The sequence below is a fragment of the Struthio camelus genome, chromosome 12 (assembly GCF_040807025.1).
Source record: "Struthio camelus isolate bStrCam1 chromosome 12, bStrCam1.hap1, whole genome shotgun sequence".
Lineage (NCBI taxonomy): Eukaryota > Metazoa > Chordata > Aves > Struthioniformes > Struthionidae > Struthio > Struthio camelus.
Genome location: NC_090953.1, coordinates 26,898,138 through 26,918,268, shown reverse-complemented (window position 1 = coordinate 26,918,268; position 20,131 = coordinate 26,898,138). Strand labels below are relative to the sequence as shown.

The 20,131-nt window shown below is 57.3% G+C and overlaps 7 non-coding genes across 7 annotated transcripts; 1 reads left to right on the top strand and 6 right to left on the bottom strand.

The window, feature by feature from the left end:
* Window positions 1-575: 575 nt before the first annotated feature.
* TRNAC-GCA (transfer RNA cysteine (anticodon GCA)) lies at window positions 576-647 on the bottom strand. Its single transcript has one exon. It is a non-coding gene; the product is annotated as a tRNA-Cys (tRNA).
* Window positions 648-3,475: 2,828 nt separating this feature from the next.
* Window positions 3,476-3,547, bottom strand: TRNAQ-CUG (transfer RNA glutamine (anticodon CUG)). Its single transcript has one exon. It is a non-coding gene; the product is annotated as a tRNA-Gln (tRNA).
* A 501-nt stretch (window positions 3,548-4,048) lies between these two features.
* Window positions 4,049-4,120, bottom strand: TRNAG-UCC (transfer RNA glycine (anticodon UCC)). The gene has a single exon. It is a non-coding gene; the product is annotated as a tRNA-Gly (tRNA).
* An 8,493-nt stretch (window positions 4,121-12,613) lies between these two features.
* On the top strand, window positions 12,614-12,696 carry TRNAL-CAG (transfer RNA leucine (anticodon CAG)). Its single transcript has one exon. It is a non-coding gene; the product is annotated as a tRNA-Leu (tRNA).
* Window positions 12,697-15,719: 3,023 nt separating this feature from the next.
* On the bottom strand, window positions 15,720-15,791 carry TRNAC-GCA (transfer RNA cysteine (anticodon GCA)). Its single transcript has one exon. It is a non-coding gene; the product is annotated as a tRNA-Cys (tRNA).
* A 2,828-nt stretch (window positions 15,792-18,619) lies between these two features.
* Window positions 18,620-18,691, bottom strand: TRNAQ-CUG (transfer RNA glutamine (anticodon CUG)). Its single transcript has one exon. It is a non-coding gene; the product is annotated as a tRNA-Gln (tRNA).
* A 501-nt stretch (window positions 18,692-19,192) lies between these two features.
* On the bottom strand, window positions 19,193-19,264 carry TRNAG-UCC (transfer RNA glycine (anticodon UCC)). The gene has a single exon. It is a non-coding gene; the product is annotated as a tRNA-Gly (tRNA).
* Between the last annotated feature and the right edge of the window lie 867 nt (window positions 19,265-20,131).

Below are 20,131 nucleotides of genomic sequence, written 5' to 3'. Positions count from 1 at the left end.
ATCTCCAGAGGTCCCTTCCAACCTAAACCATTCTGTGATTCTGTGATTCTCCCTCACTGGGGTTTTCAGACCTCAACTGGACAAGGCCACAGGCAGCCTCAAGTAACTCTGCAGTCAGCCCTGCCCGGAACTGGAGGTTGGACTACAGACCTGTAAGCTGCCTTCCAAGCTAAATTTAACTATGACTACCTCATTCTTTGTGCTGTTGCTCTCTTAAGTGGACACCCTGTATTTCATGTATTTACTGTACAAGTCATAGTCAAGGTTTGAGATATAATGCTGTCCTCGCGGGGGATGGTGGGAGGGATGGCAGCGGGGTGGGTGCGTGTATATGTGTGTGTGGTTATTCACAGGAGATGGAGCTGCTGTGCGAAAGTTTCCTGTTCGCGCAACAATGCCACCTCACTGCCTGCCCTGGGGAAAGGACTGAGTGCAGGAAAGGGCCTTTGGAGAAATGCCTTTGCTCCTGGCTTTCTCTTTGAACAGGTGTCTGTCCCCCACAGCCTTCCCACTGAGGGATGGGGAAGCAGGCCGCCAAGGCACAGGAGAAGCTCCAGGAAGAAAAGCAGCAGTGGAGGGGGCACCTGGAGTTGAACCAGGGACCTCTTGATCTGCAGTCAAATGCTCTCCCACTGAGCTACACCCCCTGCATCATGCACACCACTGCTGGACTCCCCATGCTCACGTCTGCACGCCCAGCCTTGTCCTTGTCCTTAGTGCCCGGACCTGGGGCAATAAGCAGTGGGTTAGGCAAATCTTTGCTGCCAGGCCCTCAAATCCAGCCTTAAGGTGAGATGTAACGCTTGTTGTGCATTTTAAGAAAACCAGCCGCAGGCCCCTCGGGGACATGCAGCTAGAACTGGATTTGGAGGGCACAGAGAAAGATGAGGAAAGAAAAGAAAGGCTGATCTGGTGGGGGTCTTGAAAGGGCTGGAGGCCTGAGCGCACTGAGTTCCCAGCTCCACCTCACAGAGCCAGGCCTCGCCATGCTGCCTCTGGCTCTGCTGCACTCTGAGCTCCTCGAGAAAGAGCTCGTGCTCGTCCGCTCTGCTGAGTCTCCTGCTGACGGCAGGACGGTTTGGGGGTTAGGAATTGCTGTAGGTAGGATGTGATTGCCACAAGGTAGAGCTGGAATGGGAAAAGGCAAACGCTTTGCATGCCGCTTGTCCTGGGGAAACGGGCAATTCTCTGTGCCTCACTCAACCCAGGAAACATGTGTCTTGGTCTCTGTGCTGCTTTTTTTCCTTTTTTCCTTCCTGCTCATTAAAGATGTTGTGCAGCATAGCTGGAGACTCGTGGTGGTGTTTCTTTCTCCGCCAGCCTCCGTTAGCCACCCGCTCTGCACAGGAAAGCATTCCCCCCTGTCCTGAGCTTACCTCTCTCTGCCAGAACCTGAGGAGGGAAAACCAAGGATGGAGAATCCACAACCTCTCTGGGCCACCTGTTCCAATGTTCAGCCAGCCTCACGCTAAAGAAGCATTTTCTCACGTTCAAGCTGAATTTCCCGTGTTCAGTTTGTGTGCGATGACTCTTGCCCTGTCAGTGGGCACCACCGAGAAGAGGGGCACCACTCCCTTGGTCTGTCTTCGTTCGACCCTCCCGTTGGATAGTTATACGCACTGGTAAGATGCCCCGTGAGCCTTCTCTTCTCCGGGCTCAACAGTCCCGACTCTCTCAGCCTCTCCTCATATGAGAGGTTCTCCAGGCCCCTAATCATCCTTGTGCCTCTTTGCTGGACTCGTGCCGGTAGGGCCCTCTCTTTCTTCCACTGCGGAGCCCAGAACTGGAGACCGCGCTCCAGATGTGGCCTCTGGAGCGCTGAGTAGAGGGGAAAGCACCACTTCCCTTGACCTGGTGGCAACACTCTTCCTCACGCAGCCCAGCCTACCGTGGGCCGCCTTTGCCACAAAGGCACGTTGCTGGCTTGTGGTCAGCTTGTAGGGTGCCAGGACCCCCAGGTCTTTTCTGCAAAGCTGCTTTCCAGCAGGTCGGCCCCCACCATGTACTGGCGCCTGGGGTTATTCCTCCCCGGGTGCCTGGGGTTATTCCTCGCCGGGTGCAGGGCGTTGCACTTTGCCTTGCTGAACTTCCTGCGGCTCCTGTCTGCCCGTTTCTCCAGCCTGCCGAGCCGACAGTCCGGGCCTTGTCTCTTTTTGCTAAGACAGGTGGTTACTTACAGGAGGCACTGGAGGCAAGAAGCACCGGGGCTGCTCAGGAGCAAACCAAGGCCTCGTACTTACAAGCATGCAGCCAAACACCAAGCCACATCCCGTGTCACTGTTCAGTCCCCCAGTTCATGCATTACTCTTCCCAAAGCTGTACCACCCACATCTCCCAGCAGGGACTGCTGCTCGAGTTACACCATCTTTGCAGTAGGTGGAGCTCTTCTGCGGACTCAGGGCTGTTGCCTCTGCCTTCCCTCTCGGGCCAGTCCGCACCTGGCAGCAAGTGAACAGGGCTCTTCAAAGTGTCCTTCCTCCCTCTGCAGGAGCCCCTGGGCATCTGCATGCCAGGTGCCCTTGCAGGGACTCCACTGGTGCCGTCATGTTTCTGGTTCCAGCAGTTAGGGGCTCTGTCAGCTCCCCAGGAGCTTGGTATCTCACGGGCACTTATTTCAGAGCAGAGCTGTTGTGTCCCGGAAGGCCTTCAGCACTTGAGGCAGCAACGTGCCCTTGCAGCAAAGGCGGCTGGCAGCATCCTGGGCTGCGTTAGGAAGAGCGTTGCCAGCAGGCTGAGGGAGGTGTGATCCTTCCCCTCTGCTCAGCACTGGTGAGAGCACATCTGGAGTGCTGTGTCCATTTCTGGGCTTCCCGGTACGAGAGAGACAAGGCCACACTGGAGTGAGCACAGCAAAAGGCCACAGAGAAGGTCAAGGGCTTGCGCCATCTGTCATACCAGGAGAGGCTAACAGAGCTGGGATTGTCTAGCCTGGGGAAGAGAAGGCTAAGGTTGGGGTGGGGGTGGGGGGGAATCTTATCAATGTGTATAAGTACCTGAGGTGGTGGACGAAGAGGGGGAAGAGGGAGTAGAGAAGAGAGAGCCAGCCGCTTCTTGGCGGTGCCCAGGGACAGGGCAAGAGGCAGTGGGCACAAGCCATGAAGTACATGACATTCCACTTAAACACACAGAACCCCCCCCCTGTTTTACTGTGCGGGGCTGTCAAACATGGGAACAGCTTGCCCAGAGAAGCTGTGGAGTCTCCATCCATGGAGATTTTTCAAAACTTGACATCACAGGGCCCTGAACAGACTCCTTTTCTTGACCCTGCTTTGAGGAGGGGTTGGACTAGATAGTCTGCAGAAGTTCCTTCCCACCTCAGCTGTTCAGTGATCCTGTGACCCTCTGCCCAAACCCAGTGCCAGGGGCACGAGAAGAGGGAAGGAAGACCGGAGTGCGTAAAGCAGTCTACCCAAGAGCAACGCAAGGGTGTAAAATGCAGTCAGCTGAGGCAGGCCCTCAGTGAAGCAGAAGCCTGAGGTCCCACTGAGACTTGAACTCAGATCGCTGGATTCAGAGTCCAGAGTGCTCACCATTACACCATGGGACCGCCTGGACACCTCTTCTTGCCGCTCTGTCGCTATAGCAGGGCTGAGCCACATGGTCCTGGCTGAGCCAGGGGCTTTCTGCATCTCCCCAGCAACGCCCATGCACAGCCTTTCTGCAGGCCCTTGAGGCACCATGCAGTCAGAAGCGGGCCCTTCAGGAGAGCAGCAGAGCCCTTTGCAGAAGCCTGTCATGCTTCTAGCAAAGGAGGTAGCACCTTCATTCTGGGGCGCTTCCTTCTGCAGGGCTATGCCTCGGGGGGCAGGGCAAGCAGCCTGGAAGCTGTGCTCGGCGACAGACCTGCTGCTTTGGCCAAGGCAGGCATTGCTGAAGGAGGAGGGGGCCCCTGTCTCTCCTGGGCTCTGTGGGGTGCCTCACCCTGCCTGTGCATGCAGCAAGGGGAGTGGCTCCCCGAGGGAACATGAACCTGTTGGGGAAACCTGGGCTTTTTTCTGGCAGGAGGTGGAAGGGCCTCTGCAGGCGCCTGGGAGAAGAAAAGTGCATGTGCGTTGGCCAGGAATCGAACCCGGGTCAACTGCTTGGAAGGCAGCTATGCTCACCACTATACCACCAACGCACGCAGACCTATGCCTGCCTCCTGCTCGTCCCAGGCACTCTCTGACCCTCGCTGAGCTTTCAAGACTATCCCGGGAGTCTGAGAGGGGAGAAAGATGCAGCAGAAGGAAAAAGAATAGGAAGCAGCATTGCCCTGCCCCTGCCTCTTCTCCTGATGCTGCAAAAACTTGCAGAAGTTTCCACAAAGGATGCCTCCCTTCCCATCACAGAAGCACGTGCATCTCAGCTCTGGCCCCGTGGGAAAAACATGCCCCTGAGAAGAAAATCCATCCGTCCCCAGAGGAGAGCATGTCTCTGTCAGGAAAGGTGTGAGCCTGTGTGGCTGGGAAAGGAGAGAGGGGGTTTGCACGCGCCCTGGCGACTCTGGGGGGAAGCTGAGGGTGACTAGAGGGATGGAGGGTTCACCGGGCACGCTGTTCAGCTGGAGGGACTGTGGCTGTGAGGCTTTGTCCAGGGCTGGAGCCTGGTCGCTCCAGGCAGCCCAAAAGGGGACAGGTGCCCCATAGTTGGCAGGATTCGAACCTGCGCAGGGAAACCCCCATGCGTTTCACGTCCATCGCCTTCCCCACTCGGCCACAGCTTCCTGCCCCAAACCTCTCAGCAGCAGTGATCACGTGCCCTGTGCAACTCGTCCGGCCTGCTGCGAGTTCCAGGGCCAGGCTGCACTAGGGGGATGGGGGGGGGGGGAGTTCTCCTTTGCACTCTTTGGACACACCACAGCTGGGCACGCACAGACCCACAGACGAGCGCATTCAGACGTGGACAGCAGGCAGGAACATGAGGGCTGCAATACACCCCAACAGAGGCACCACACCTGGGACTCCAGGGGAAGTGTCTCACTTACCTCCCAGTGCCTGCTGTGGAGTGAGGCGGACTGGACAGAAGGTGCCACCAGATGCCCAGCCCTGGGGAGGAAGCAGAGCTGGGGAAATCCTGGACAAAGACATTCTGGGGTAATTATACTCCTTACAGTCTTATTTCCCTGCTGCTATGCAGGAACAGGCATCCACAGTGATATTTTTCCTTCCCCTTGCGTCAGCCTGAGAGGAAGCAGTGCCCAGCTCTGCGCTCCTCTGGTTCCTGCACATGCAGGAGGCCTGGGTTTCCTTCCCACCCAGGAAGACTATGGGCTCCGTGGGGAGGGGGCGCACCTCTGGGCCCCAGGCCAGAGAGCCTGGACACCGTGTTGAACACAGCTGTGGGGACACCGCGTTGGACACAGCTGCCAGTCAGCTCACCAGCAAGGCCAAGGAGCCCTGACACGCCTGCACGGCAGGTGGGCCTGGAAGGCACATCTGAAGCAGAGCTTTGTCAAGGCAGAGAAGTCCAGGGCCCTGGGAAAGAGGGCACTGCCAGGAAAGCGCCTGGGAATCGTTGCTCTAGCCTGCACCAGTTCCTTCCTAACATCACTTAACTCCTGCCTTCCTCTGCCCTCCCTGCTCCTACTTCCTCCAGCACTGGTTTGCACTAAAGCACCGCAGCTGCTGTCTTTGGTGAGCACAGGGCAGTTTGCAAGAGACAGAGCCAGTCCCTGAGTCCTTCCAGGTGATGGGGCTTTCCCCCTTGGCAGGGTGCCCTGCCACAACTCAGTCATGTGGGGCAGCAAGGGGCCAGCAGGGTTGACTTGGTTTGGGGCTTCCTCCTTCCCTTGCTGCGGACTGAAATGGAGGTGCCCAAAACGTCCTTGGGATGGCAGCAAGAGAGCATCCATTGGGCTCAGGGGTCACTCTAGCGCAGCTCTTCAGGCTTGGCCTGGGCAGCGGCTCTGAGGAAGTGTGTCAGCAGCAGGTCACCAGCAGAGGTGGAACCTGCCTCTCCAGGGCAGAAAGCCACCGGGGGCTCCCAGGGCTCACCAAGCCTGCACAAGGAAAGCACTGTGTGCAGGAGAGGCACGTGACTCCAGGTGGAGGGGAGCCTTTTCCTGGCTAGGAGAGCATCAGACACTCATCCACTCGTTGGGAAGCAAGCGCTCCCAGCACAATGCAGGCAGGCAGGCTGCCCCCTGGCTCTGGGGTTTCTGTCCTCCCCTGCAGAGGCAGCTCAGTTGGGCAAACACAAACTCCCCGCTTTCCCCTGGGTCTGTGCCAGGCAGGAGATGGCGTCATAAGGGCAAACCAAGGCGGCTTCAGCCCGGGCCCACGGCCTTGGGGCTTCCCGGGGGAGACTTTTTTCCTCCGTGGGACCAGGCCCAGGCAGGAGGAACGGCAACCCCCCGAGCCCAAGAGCTGGCACGGTCAGTGCCTGGGAGTGGCAGGGAGGGCCCTGCCATCTCCCCACAAAGCTGCTGGGGGGAGCAGAGTGGCGCAGCGGAAGTGTGCTGGGCCCATAACCCAGAGGTCGATGGATCGAAACCATCCTCTGCTATGGCCCTTTTGCCCCACCCCGCCCCCCTGAGAGGTGGGGCCTCTCACTTTGGGCACGTGCACCAGCACTCCCCGCAGTGCTGCGCTCCAGGTCTCTGGCCAGGGCTGGTTGGTGGCTGTGCCACTCCTCAGCCCCTTGTCTGTGCTCCTCCTGCGTTCTCCTTTGCTTTCTCAGCATCTTCTCCCACCTTCTCCTTTGCTTTCTTAGCATCCAGGCCTCCAAAAGTGCCCCCGAGGGGCAGAGACTGCTGTGGTTCACAGGCAGTGGACCACAGAGAGGTCCCCCCACAAGAGTGTGGGTGTCCTGGGCACAAAGCTGTTTCTCCCTTCCCTTCAGGGAGCTAAATCCACAGCTTCCTGATGGCAGGACCCTGCCCTTGCCTTTGTTGAACTTCAGGAGGTTCCTCTCCGCCCAGCTCTCCAGCCTGTCCTGGTCCCTCGGAACGGCAGCACTGCCTTCTGGTGTGTCAGCCACTCCCCCACAGTTTAGTATCCTCAGCAAACTTGCTGCGGGTGCACTCTGTGCCTTCGTCCAGGTCATCGATGAATACGTTGAACAGGACTGGACCCAGGACTGACCCCTGCGGGACAGTGCGAGCTACAGGCCTCTGTGCCACTGACCACAACCCTCTGAGCTCGGCCATCCAGCCGGTCCTCAGGCCACCTCACTGTCCACTCATCCAATCCACACTTGCTGAGTTTACCTATGAGAAAGTGATGGGAGACAGTGTCAGAAGCCTTGCTGAAGTGCAGGGAGACAGCATCCACTGCTCTGCCCTCATCTACCCAGCCAGTCAGGCCATCAGAGAAGGTCAAGCATGATTTCCCTTTGGTGAACCCGTGCTGACTACTCCTGATCACCTCCTTGTCCTCCACATGCTCAGTGAGGACCTCCAGGATGTAGTTGAAGAAGCCCTTCTGGTTGTCCTTGGCATCCCTTGCCAGATTTCATTCCAACTGGGCCTTAGCCTTCCTCGTCGCATCCCTGCACACTCTGACAACGTCCCTGTATTCCTCCCAAGTGGCCTGTCCCCTTTTCCACATTCTGTAGACTTCCTTCTTCTGTTGGAGTTCTGCCAGGAGCTCCTTGCTCATCCATGCAGGTCTCCTGCCCACTTTGCTGGACTTCCTACTCAAGAGGGATGCACCCGTCTTGAGCCTGGAGGAAACGATGCTTGAATATTAACCGGCTCTCCTGGACCCCTCTTCCTGCTAGGGCCCTACCCCATGAGATTCCCCTGAGGAGGTCCCTGAAGAGGCCAAAGTTAGCTCTCCTGAAGTCCAGGGTTGTGATCTGACTTATATTACTTATTGCCCTGCTTCCTCCTCGTAGGAGCCTGAACTCCACTACAGCCAAGGCTGCCCCCAGCCTTCACAGATCCAACCAGGCCTCCTTTGTTTGTTAGCACAAGGTCAAGCAGCACACCTCTCCTTGTTGGCGTCTCCACCACCTGTGTCAAGAAGTTATCATCAGTGCTCTGCAGGACCCTCCTCGACTGTTTGTGCCTAGCTGTGCTCTCTTCCCAGCAGATGTCAGGGTGGTTGAAGTCTCCCGGGAGAACCAGGGCCTCTGATCGTGAGGCTACTTCCAGCTGTCTGTAGAAGGCCCCATTGACTACTTCTTCCTGATCAGGTGGCCTGTAGTAAACCCCCACAACAGTGTCACCCATGTTAGCCTGCCCTTTAATCCTTACCCATAAGCTCTCAGCTTGCTCTTCATCCACCCCGAGGCAGAGCTCCAGACATTCTAGTTGCTCCCTCACATAAAGAGTAACTCCACAGCACCTCGCCTTCCTAGCCTGTCTTTCCTAAAAAGTGCATAGCCATCTTTCCTAAAAAGTGCATAGCCATCCATGACAGCATTCCAGTCACGTGTGCTATCGCACCACGTCTCTGTAACTGCAACGAGATCCTGGCCCTGCAACCGCACACAGATCTCTAATTCTTCCTGCTGATTCCCCATGCCGCGTGCATTGGTGTACAGGCATTTCAGAGAGCCAAATGGGGCATGCAGGCTTCTCAGGAGAGGTGCAAGAGGATGCTCCATAGCCATGTCCCGCGCTGTGCCCCTGGCTGCATGCACCCGCTGGAGGCATCCTGACTTGAGCAGTGTTTTACTGACTATCCTGTCTCTATAACACTCCCCTTCCCCCATCTTGCCTAGTTTAAAGCCCTCCTTGCCAGGCTGGTCAACCTGTTGGCAAAGACACGCATGCCCCACTTGGTGAGGTGGATCCCAGCTCTCTCCATCAGCTCTCTCCATCAGCTCTCTCCATCAGATCTTCAAACAGGGTCCCACGGTCATAGAAACCAAAACCCTGCTGCCAACACCAGCGGTGCAGCCAGTTGTTAACTGCAGCGTTAACTCAGTGAGCATTGAAGCTGTGTGGAGCAGGTGCCCAGAGAAGTTTGGACTCTCCTTCCGTGGAGAGCAAATTCAAAATGTGTCAGGGCCAGGCACTGAGCGACCGGCTCCAGCTTTGGCACTAGTCCTGCTTTGAGCGGGCAGTTGAATTAGAGGCCTCCGGAGATCCCTTCCAGTCTGTCTCGTTCCACGAATTCCCAGCTCCCAGAGAGCGCTGCACTCTCCTCCCTCCTCTGCACCACGGCAGCAAGTGAGCCTCTTCCCCACAGGAACTGGAGCTCAGTCGTTGCTCAGCGCTTGGCTCATGTCCTGTCCTTTCTCTTTGACTCCCCAGCCCCTTCCCCCCCCCCCCCCACACACTCCTTCAGACTGCCACAGCCTCCCTCCGGGGGTTACTGTGGTAGAGCCCTCCCTACGCAGCCCTCCAGTCCCCAACCAAGGCAGAAGGAAGCCCTCTTGCTTCCCCAGGAACTGGCCATGGGGCGGCATTGCGGGCAAAGTCTTTGGCTTCTCAGTTCATCAGCCTTCAAAGCGCGTGGGTGTGACGCACCACTAGAGGGGTGTCTGGGATTCTTTCGGATTCCCGAGTTAGCTGCGCTGAACCGGGGAGATTGTCATTTGTCAAGGGTGAGAATTTATTAGAGATGGGAGGTTATAACAAAGCTAAAAGTGCAGTGTAGTATAGCGAGAAATATAACAGAACTGAAAGTACATATACTTATCAGAGCTGTACGGTTAAATCACGGGTGCACGGTGGTACGGTGACCGCTCTCGCCCCTCACGGGCCACCCCTCCGGTACAGTTTTCCCCGGATTCTCCTCACCACGCTGTTGACATTAGGGGCATCCCCACTGACGGGTGGGTCCTCGGGTCTGCAGGCCAGCGGACCATGGGTCCAAGTCCGCAACAAACCCATGGGGCTTCCTCTCTTTTACACCCAGTCGAAACAACGCCAGCCCACAGGTATACAAAAGCTGTATGGCTCTAGTCAATAGCAGAGTGCATACCAACAGGTAACCTCGTGCCCAGCCCAGCCCTCGTACCCAGCATGGGTAGCAATTGTTGGTAACGGTACGCCCAGTAACAGGTCGTTCTGTGGGGGATGGCTCCACAGCCCCTAGATGTTTGTGGTGTGGGTCTGCGGTGTCACTTCTCCTTTATGTGGTCTTGTCAATCATGGGGTGGTTAGAGGGTGTGCCCCCAGGGTGCAGCAACCCCACAGCCATGGTGCACCTGGGGTTCGCTAACTCCTGGGGAGCACCCCAGAGCAAACCCCTCTTCTATGGGCTACACCATCCGGAGTCCCACACTTGCCTGTGTGGCGCCTGCCGGTGGGAAAGACATGCGTACTCTTGCCATGACTCAGGAGCACCGTGACAGCATGTTGGCTTGTCCAGAGCAAGAATACAGAGCTCAGGTGTGCTGAAATCAAATCACAGCTCCAAGTCACACTTTTCTCTCCATTCCCAGGGAGAGAAAGACACCTATATTCTCCAAGGGCAGAGCTGGATTTTTCTGAGTCACTGCGCTGAGTTTCTGGGTTCTTGGAGAGCAGTGGGAGGGTGGCCTTGGGAGACTGTTCAATGAGACCACGGGGCTATGCTGGGCCCTCTTTCTGCCTGCTCCTGGCACTGCTGAGCAGAGAGAGGGACCCCCTCTGTCACAGCCCTGAGGGCACTGATAGGCTTCAGTGCCCTGACCAGCCTCAGCTCGGACCTCCCCCCCCCACCACCATGCACCCTCTTCCTGTGGGCCCAGGAGCCCCATTTAAGCTCAGCCCTAGGCCTTTCCTCTGGCTGCGCTATGTTGTGGGAGTACTAGTCTCTGGCTCTGTCACGGCCATGTCCCTGCCTAGCCATGGACCCCATTGATCTGGACACTGACCCGCGGTCTGACGTCCCAGCCTGACCTCAGACCTGCCTTTTCACCATGGACCTGCCTGGTGATCACTGGACTGCGTCTGACCCTCACCACCCTTGCCAGACCCGATTCTGACCCTGACCCTGAGCTGCAGATTTACTTCCCAGCTTGACCTCGGACCTGCCTCATCACCAGGTGAACTTCCCTGGTGATCTGTACTCTTTGCTGAGCCTCGCTAGCATCTCCAGGCCTGCCCTGTTTGCCTGGCTTGGTGGCGGTGGGAAGGGACCCTGGCAGGCAAGGTCCTTGCCCAGCCAGTCGTGTTATCGCACCCGGCTCCCCATCCCTTAGGGATCAGCCGGCGCTTGCTGCTCCCGGACACTCAGGCTCCTCCTCTAAGAGGCTGGAGCAGCACGGGGTCTGAATGGTGAAAAGCTTTTAAAGAAGCTCTGAAGGTGCCCCTCTCTTTCCACCTTGGTTTTGTCTACAGTACAGGAAAACAGTGACAGATACCGCACAAAAAGCCACTTCTTGGAAGCTGTTCCCCTCCATTTCTTGGTTCTGCAGAGTGGCCTGCAGTGCTCCAGCTGTTGTAAATTCAGCTGCAGAGAGCCTAACGGAGCTGGCCCCTGACCTGCCACCATGGTGCCTGTGTCAAGGGGTCCGGTGGCCTCCCACTTGCATAACCAGGGGGGCACCCAGACCCACATCCTGAGGCAGCAGGAGGTCAGTAAGCCCGCAGTTTCCTGTCGGCTTGCGGAGATGTTTGAGGCTAGCAGAGCATATTTTGTGCATGCGCAAGTCAGGGCTTGTCTGAAAGCGTGGCTCACTCGCTTGCTCACCCAGCGCACGGTGTTTGGCCCTGCAGAAAAGCCAGCTGGACAGGAAAGCGCCCTGCAGAGGCGAAAGCCGCTCTGTTTCTGGCCATGTCCTCTCTCTGCTTCCCTCGTGCTTTCTCCGGTGCTTATGTGGGCCCATGATGAGTGCAGCTTCACGGAGCTGCACCGGGAGAAAGTAACTCCCCACGTAAATCAATGGTTCCCAACCAGCATCACCCTCTACACCAGCTCCCTGTCAGGAGAGTGTCAGAGCCAGCGTGAGGGACAAGGTGGGATTGGGACAGAGGGGCATGTGGCCATCCCTTTCAGCAGCAGCTACTTGTGGGACTGGCACAGCCGTAGCATGGCCTTATCCCGTAATAGCAGGGCTCACCGTTTCAGGAGTCGCTAGTGATAATCGCTCTCGTTGAGCCAAGCTTGCCTGTACAGTCTCTGCAAGCGTGTGCGTGTGTGTGTGCGCGCGCGCATGGGTGGGCGGGGGCAGGAGGTGGGGAGGGGGCCTTGGCAGTGTTCCTTTACAGTGCAAGAAGGGAGATGTGCCCACAGGCTCCATTTGCACCCCAAGCTGTGTGGGGAGGGGATGGCCACACAGGAAAACCCAGAGCCAGGCGGGGGGGCTGTCCATGGTGCCTAATCTACACTCCCAGCCCTAACACACTGCCCCCGCCCACCCAGAGCATCCAGGGGGCTGGGACATTTCTGAGGCAGGAAAAGGTGGCCCTGAGAGGCCCCGCATGGGCAGCTCTGTGGCACCAGCAGAGAGGGCACCCCAAGGCTGGTGGTCTGAGCCCACCGCAGGACGCCGTCCTGCTGGCAGCGGAGCTGGGGAGGTGGTGCTTCCTGACCCACCAGGTTCTGCCCAGCTTGCCCTTCCCCAGCCCCCAGCCAGGCTGGCTTTGGAGGCGGGCAGGAAGAGGAGAGCAGGGGCAGAACTGGGGCCAGCAGGAAGGCTGCGGGGCGGGAAACATCAGGAACCAAACCCCCTGTTTCCTGGGGAGAGACAGCCAGAGACACGCTGCAGAGGGGACAGCCTTCAGGGCAGGAGCTGAGCCAAGGTTGGCAGAGGGGTCAGGGTGGCCGAGCGGTCTAAGGCGCTGCGTTCAGGTCGCAGTCTCCGTGGGAGGCGTGGGTTCGAATCCCACTCCTGACAAGCTTGTCGCTGCCTCTTTTCCTTTCCCCGGCTGGCAGTGGAGAGCCTCGGGCCAGGACTTTCCTCCTGGACATCCTTCTCTGCATGCTGTGCTCTCCAGTCTGTGCCCCTCAGAGAAGCCCATGGCTTGTGGTGAAGGAGGCAAGGAGAGCCCCTAGGGTCAGGTCAGATCAGCTCCCTAAACTGGCTCGGGGCTTGGTGGGATTTGTGCCCCTGCAGTCCCCAAAGAGCAACAGGGCCTCTGGGCTCACTGCAGGTGTGGTGAAAGAGCAAGGGGAGTTCCTCGGGCCAGATCTACTGGCTGAACCCTCGGGAAGACAGAGGCCGCCTCCTTCTTACAGGTGCACAAGGAAAGGACAGGAGACAATGGGAACAAGCTGCAACAAGGGAAATTCTGATTTGATATCAGAAGAGGGGAAAAAAAGCATGGTGGGTGTGGTTTCCTCCTGGAACAGGCAGATTCGAGTCGAGCAAAGCGGGCAGGAGACCTGCATGGATGAGCAAGGAGCTCCTGGCAGAACTCCAACAGAAGAAGGAAGTCTACAGAATGTGGAAAAGGGGACAGGCCACTTGGGAGGAATACAGGGACGCTGTCAGAGTGTGCAGGGATGCGACGAGGAAGGCTAAGGCCCAGTTGGAATGAAATCTGGCAAGGGATGCCAAGGACAACAAGAAGGGCTTCTTCAAATACATCACTAGCAAGAGGAAGACTAGGGCCAAGGTGGGCCCGCTGCTGAATGGGGCGGGTGCCCTGGTAACAAAGGAAATAGAGAAGGCAGAGTTACTGAATGCTGCCTTTGCTTCAGTCTTCACTGCTAAGGCCAGCCCTCAGGAATTCCAGACCCTGGGGACAAGAGAGGAAGGCTGGAGAAAGGAAGACTCCCCCTTGGTGGAGGAGGAGGATCAGGTTAGAGATCTTTTGTCCAAACTTGACCTCCATAAATCCGTGGGTCCTGACGGGATGCATCCGCGAGTGCTGAGAGAGCTGGCGGATGTTATGGCTAGGCCACTCTCCATCATCTTGGAGAGGTCCTGGAGATCAGGAGAGGTGCCTGAGGACTGGAAGAAAGCCAATGTCACCCCAGCCTTCCAAAAGGGCAAGAAGGAGGAGCCAGGGAACTACAGGCCTGTCAGCCTCCCCTCCATCCCAGGAAAGGTGATGGAACAGCTCCTCCTGGAGGTCCTCACTAAGCATCTGGAGGACAAGAAGGTGATCAGGAGTAGTCAGCATGGATTCACCAAAGGGAAATCATGCTTGACCAATCTGATAGCCTTCTAGGATGGGATGACCGGCTGGGTAGATGAGGGGAGAGCAGTGGATGCTGTCTACCTGGACTTCAGCAAGGCTTTTGACACTGTCTCCCATCACATCCTCGTAGGTAAACTCAGCAAGTGTGGGCTAGAGGAGTGGACGGTGAGGTGGATTGAGAACTGGCTGGATGGCCGAGCTCGGAGGGTTGTGGTGAATGGCGCAGAGTCAAGTTGGAGGCGTGTAGCTAGTGGTGCCCCACTGGCTAGGGGGTCAGTCCTGGGTCCAGTCTTGTTCAATATATTCCTCAATGACCTGGAGGAAGGGACAGAGTGCACCCGCAGCAAGTTTGCTGAGGATACTAAACTGGGGGGAGTGGCTGACACACCAGAAGGCAGTGCTGCCATTCCGAGGGACCAGGGCAGGCTGGAGAGCTGGGCGGAGAGGAACCTCCTGAAGTTCAGCAAAGGCAAGTGCAAGGTCCTGCACCTCGGGAGAAATAATCCCATGCAGCAGTACAGGCTGGGGGTTGACCTGCTGGAAAGTAGCTCTGCCGAGAAGGACCTGGGAGTGGTTCTTCCAGTCCTCAGGTTAAACAAGTTAAGCATGAGCCAGCAACGTGGGCTTGTGGCCAAGAAGGCCAATGGTATCCTGGGGTGCATGAGGCAGAGTGTTGCCAGCAGGTGGAGGGAGGTGATCCTGCCCCTCTCCTCAGCCCTGGGGAGGCCTCACCTGGAGTACTGTGCCCAATTCTGGGCTCCCCAGTACAAGAGAGACATGGCGCTACTGGAGAGAGTCCAGCGGAGGGCTACAAAGATGGTGAGGGGACTGGAGCACCTCTCCTAGGAAGAAAGACTGCGAGAGCTGGGCCTGTTCAGTCTGGAGAAGAGAAGACTGAGAGGTGATCTGATCAACGTGTATAAGTATCTGAAGGGGGGTGTCAAGAGGATGAGGCCAGCCTCTTCTCCGTGGTGCCCAGCAGCAGGACAAGAGGCAACGGGCAGAAACTGAACCACAGGAAGTTCCATCTGAATCTGAGAAAAAAACTTCTTCACTGGGAGGGTGACAGAGCACTGGAAGAGGTTGCCCAGCGAGGCAGTGGAGTCTCCTTCGCTGGAGATATTCAAAACCCGTCCGGATGTGATCCTGGGCAATATGCTCTAGAGGACCCTGCTTGAGCAGGGAGGTTGGACTAGATGATCTCCAGAGGTCCCTTCCAACCTAAACCATTCTGTGATTCTGTGATTCTCCCTCACTGGGGTTTTCAGACCTCAACTGGACAAGGCCACAGGCAGCCTCAAGTAACTCTGCAGTCAGCCCTGCCCGGAACTGGAGGTTGGACTACAGACCTGTAAGCTGCCTTCCAAGCTAAATTTAACTATGACTACCTCATTCTTTGTGCTGTTGCTCTCTTAAGTGGACACCCTGTATTTCATGTATTTACTGTACAAGTCATAGTCAAGGTTTGAGATATAATGCTGTCCTCGCGGGGGATGGTGGGAGGGATGGCAGCGGGGTGGGTGCGTGTATATGTGTGTGTGGTTATTCACAGGAGATGGAGCTGCTGTGCGAAAGTTTCCTGTTCGCGCAACAATGCCACCTCACTGCCTGCCCTGGGGAAAGGACTGAGTGCAGGAAAGGGCCTTTGGAGAAATGCCTTTGCTCCTGGCTTTCTCTTTGAACAGGTGTCTGTCCCCCACAGCCTTCCCACTGAGGGATGGGGAAGCAGGCCGCCAAGGCACAGGAGAAGCTCCAGGAAGAAAAGCAGCAGTGGAGGGGGCACCTGGAGTTGAACCAGGGACCTCTTGATCTGCAGTCAAATGCTCTCCCACTGAGCTACACCCCCTGCATCATGCACACCACTGCTGGACTCCCCATGCTCACGTCTGCACGCCCAGCCTTGTCCTTGTCCTTAGTGCCCGGACCTGGGGCAATAAGCAGTGGGTTAGGCAAATCTTTGCTGCCAGGCCCTCAAATCCAGCCTTAAGGTGAGATGTAACGCTTGTTGTGCATTTTAAGAAAACCAGCCGCAGGCCCCTCGGGGACATGCAGCTAGAACTGGATTTGGAGGGCACAGAGAAAGATGAGGAAAGAAAAGAAAGGCTGATCTGGTGGGGGTCTTGAAAGGGCTGGAGGCCTGAGCGCACTGAGTTCCCAGCTCCACCTCACAGAGCCAGGCCTCGCCATGCTGCCTCTGGCTCTGCTGCACTCTGAGCTCCTCGAGAAAGAGCTCGTGCTCGTCCGCTCTGCTGAGTCTCCTGCTGACGGCAGGACGGTTTGGGGGTTAGGAATTGCTGTAGGTAGGATGTGATTGCCACAAGGTAGAGCTGGAATGGGAAAAGGCAAACGCTTTGCATGCCGCTTGTCCTGGGGAAACGGGCAATTCTCTGTGCCTCACTCAACCCAGGAAACATGTGTCTTGGTCTCTGTGCTGCTTTTTTTCCTTTTTTCCTTCCTGCTCATTAAAGATGTTGTGCAGCATAGCTGGAGACTCGTGGTGGTGTTTCTTTCTCCGCCAGCCTCCGTTAGCCACCCGCTCTGCACAGGAAAGCATTCCCCCCTGTCCTGAGCTTACCTCTCTCTGCCAGAACCTGAGGAGGGAAAACCAAGGATGGAGAATCCACAACCTCTCTGGGCCACCTGTTCCAATGTTCAGCCAGCCTCACGCTAAAGAAGCATTTTCTCACGTTCAAGCTGAATTTCCCGTGTTCAGTTTGTGTGCGATGACTCTTGCCCTGTCAGTGGGCACCACCGAGAAGAGGGGCACCACTCCCTTGGTCTGTCTTCGTTCGACCCTCCCGTTGGATAGTTATACGCACTGGTAAGATGCCCCGTGAGCCTTCTCTTCTCCGGGCTCAACAGTCCCGACTCTCTCAGCCTCTCCTCATATGAGAGGTTCTCCAGGCCCCTAATCATCCTTGTGCCTCTTTGCTGGACTCGTGCCGGTAGGGCCCTCTCTTTCTTCCACTGCGGAGCCCAGAACTGGAGACCGCGCTCCAGATGTGGCCTCTGGAGCGCTGAGTAGAGGGGAAAGCACCACTTCCCTTGACCTGGTGGCAACACTCTTCCTCACGCAGCCCAGCCTACCGTGGGCCGCCTTTGCCACAAAGGCACGTTGCTGGCTTGTGGTCAGCTTGTAGGGTGCCAGGACCCCCAGGTCTTTTCTGCAAAGCTGCTTTCCAGCAGGTCGGCCCCCACCATGTACTGGCGCCTGGGGTTATTCCTCCCCGGGTGCCTGGGGTTATTCCTCGCCGGGTGCAGGGCGTTGCACTTTGCCTTGCTGAACTTCCTGCGGCTCCTGTCTGCCCGTTTCTCCAGCCTGCCGAGCCGACAGTCCGGGCCTTGTCTCTTTTTGCTAAGACAGGTGGTTACTTACAGGAGGCACTGGAGGCAAGAAGCACCGGGGCTGCTCAGGAGCAAACCAAGGCCTCGTACTTACAAGCATGCAGCCAAACACCAAGCCACATCCCGTGTCACTGTTCAGTCCCCCAGTTCATGCATTACTCTTCCCAAAGCTGTACCACCCACATCTCCCAGCAGGGACTGCTGCTCGAGTTACACCATCTTTGCAGTAGGTGGAGCTCTTCTGCGGACTCAGGGCTGTTGCCTCTGCCTTCCCTCTCGGGCCAGTCCGCACCTGGCAGCAAGTGAACAGGGCTCTTCAAAGTGTCCTTCCTCCCTCTGCAGGAGCCCCTGGGCATCTGCATGCCAGGTGCCCTTGCAGGGACTCCACTGGTGCCGTCATGTTTCTGGTTCCAGCAGTTAGGGGCTCTGTCAGCTCCCCAGGAGCTTGGTATCTCACGGGCACTTATTTCAGAGCAGAGCTGTTGTGTCCCGGAAGGCCTTCAGCACTTGAGGCAGCAACGTGCCCTTGCAGCAAAGGCGGCTGGCAGCATCCTGGGCTGCGTTAGGAAGAGCGTTGCCAGCAGGCTGAGGGAGGTGTGATCCTTCCCCTCTGCTCAGCACTGGTGAGAGCACATCTGGAGTGCTGTGTCCATTTCTGGGCTTCCCGGTACGAGAGAGACAAGGCCACACTGGAGTGAGCACAGCAAAAGGCCACAGAGAAGGTCAAGGGCTTGCGCCATCTGTCATACCAGGAGAGGCTAACAGAGCTGGGATTGTCTAGCCTGGGGAAGAGAAGGCTAAGGTTGGGGTGGGGGTGGGGGGGAATCTTATCAATGTGTATAAGTACCTGAGGTGGTGGACGAAGAGGGGGAAGAGGGAGTAGAGAAGAGAGAGCCAGCCGCTTCTTGGCGGTGCCCAGGGACAGGGCAAGAGGCAGTGGGCACAAGCCATGAAGTACATGACATTCCACTTAAACACACAGAACCCCCCCCCTGTTTTACTGTGCGGGGCTGTCAAACATGGGAACAGCTTGCCCAGAGAAGCTGTGGAGTCTCCATCCATGGAGATTTTTCAAAACTTGACATCACAGGGCCCTGAACAGACTCCTTTTCTTGACCCTGCTTTGAGGAGGGGTTGGACTAGATAGTCTGCAGAAGTTCCTTCCCACCTCAGCTGTTCAGTGATCCTGTGACCCTCTGCCCAAACCCAGTGCCAGGGGCACGAGAAGAGGGAAGGAAGACCGGAGTGCGTAAAGCAGTCTACCCAAGAGCAACGCAAGGGTGTAAAATGCAGTCAGCTGAGGCAGGCCCTCAGTGAAGCAGAAGCCTGAGGTCCCACTGAGACTTGAACTCAGATCGCTGGATTCAGAGTCCAGAGTGCTCACCATTACACCATGGGACCGCCTGGACACCTCTTCTTGCCGCTCTGTCGCTATAGCAGGGCTGAGCCACATGGTCCTGGCTGAGCCAGGGGCTTTCTGCATCTCCCCAGCAACGCCCATGCACAGCCTTTCTGCAGGCCCTTGAGGCACCATGCAGTCAGAAGCGGGCCCTTCAGGAGAGCAGCAGAGCCCTTTGCAGAAGCCTGTCATGCTTCTAGCAAAGGAGGTAGCACCTTCATTCTGGGGCGCTTCCTTCTGCAGGGCTATGCCTCGGGGGGCAGGGCAAGCAGCCTGGAAGCTGTGCTCGGCGACAGACCTGCTGCTTTGGCCAAGGCAGGCATTGCTGAAGGAGGAGGGGGCCCCTGTCTCTCCTGGGCTCTGTGGGGTGCCTCACCCTGCCTGTGCATGCAGCAAGGGGAGTGGCTCCCCGAGGGAACATGAACCTGTTGGGGAAACCTGGGCTTTTTTCTGGCAGGAGGTGGAAGGGCCTCTGCAGGCGCCTGGGAGAAGAAAAGTGCATGTGCGTTGGCCAGGAATCGAACCCGGGTCAACTGCTTGGAAGGCAGCTATGCTCACCACTATACCACCAACGCACGCAGACCTATGCCTGCCTCCTGCTCGTCCCAGGCACTCTCTGACCCTCGCTGAGCTTTCAAGACTATCCCGGGAGTCTGAGAGGGGAGAAAGATGCAGCAGAAGGAAAAAGAATAGGAAGCAGCATTGCCCTGCCCCTGCCTCTTCTCCTGATGCTGCAAAAACTTGCAGAAGTTTCCACAAAGGATGCCTCCCTTCCCATCACAGAAGCACGTGCATCTCAGCTCTGGCCCCGTGGGAAAAACATGCCCCTGAGAAGAAAATCCATCCGTCCCCAGAGGAGAGCATGTCTCTGTCAGGAAAGGTGTGAGCCTGTGTGGCTGGGAAAGGAGAGAGGGGGTTTGCACGCGCCCTGGCGACTCTGGGGGGAAGCTGAGGGTGACTAGAGGGATGGAGGGTTCACCGGGCACGCTGTTCAGCTGGAGGGACTGTGGCTGTGAGGCTTTGTCCAGGGCTGGAGCCTGGTCGCTCCAGGCAGCCCAAAAGGGGACAGGTGCCCCATAGTTGGCAGGATTCGAACCTGCGCAGGGAAACCCCCATGCGTTTCACGTCCATCGCCTTCCCCACTCGGCCACAGCTTCCTGCCCCAAACCTCTCAGCAGCAGTGATCACGTGCCCTGTGCAACTCGTCCGGCCTGCTGCGAGTTCCAGGGCCAGGCTGCACTAGGGGGATGGGGGGGGGGGGAGTTCTCCTTTGCACTCTTTGGACACACCACAGCTGGGCACGCACAGACCCACAGACGAGCGCATTCAGACGTGGACAGCAGGCAGGAACATGAGGGCTGCAATACACCCCAACAGAGGCACCACACCTGGGACTCCAGGGGAAGTGTCTCACTTACCTCCCAGTGCCTGCTGTGGAGTGA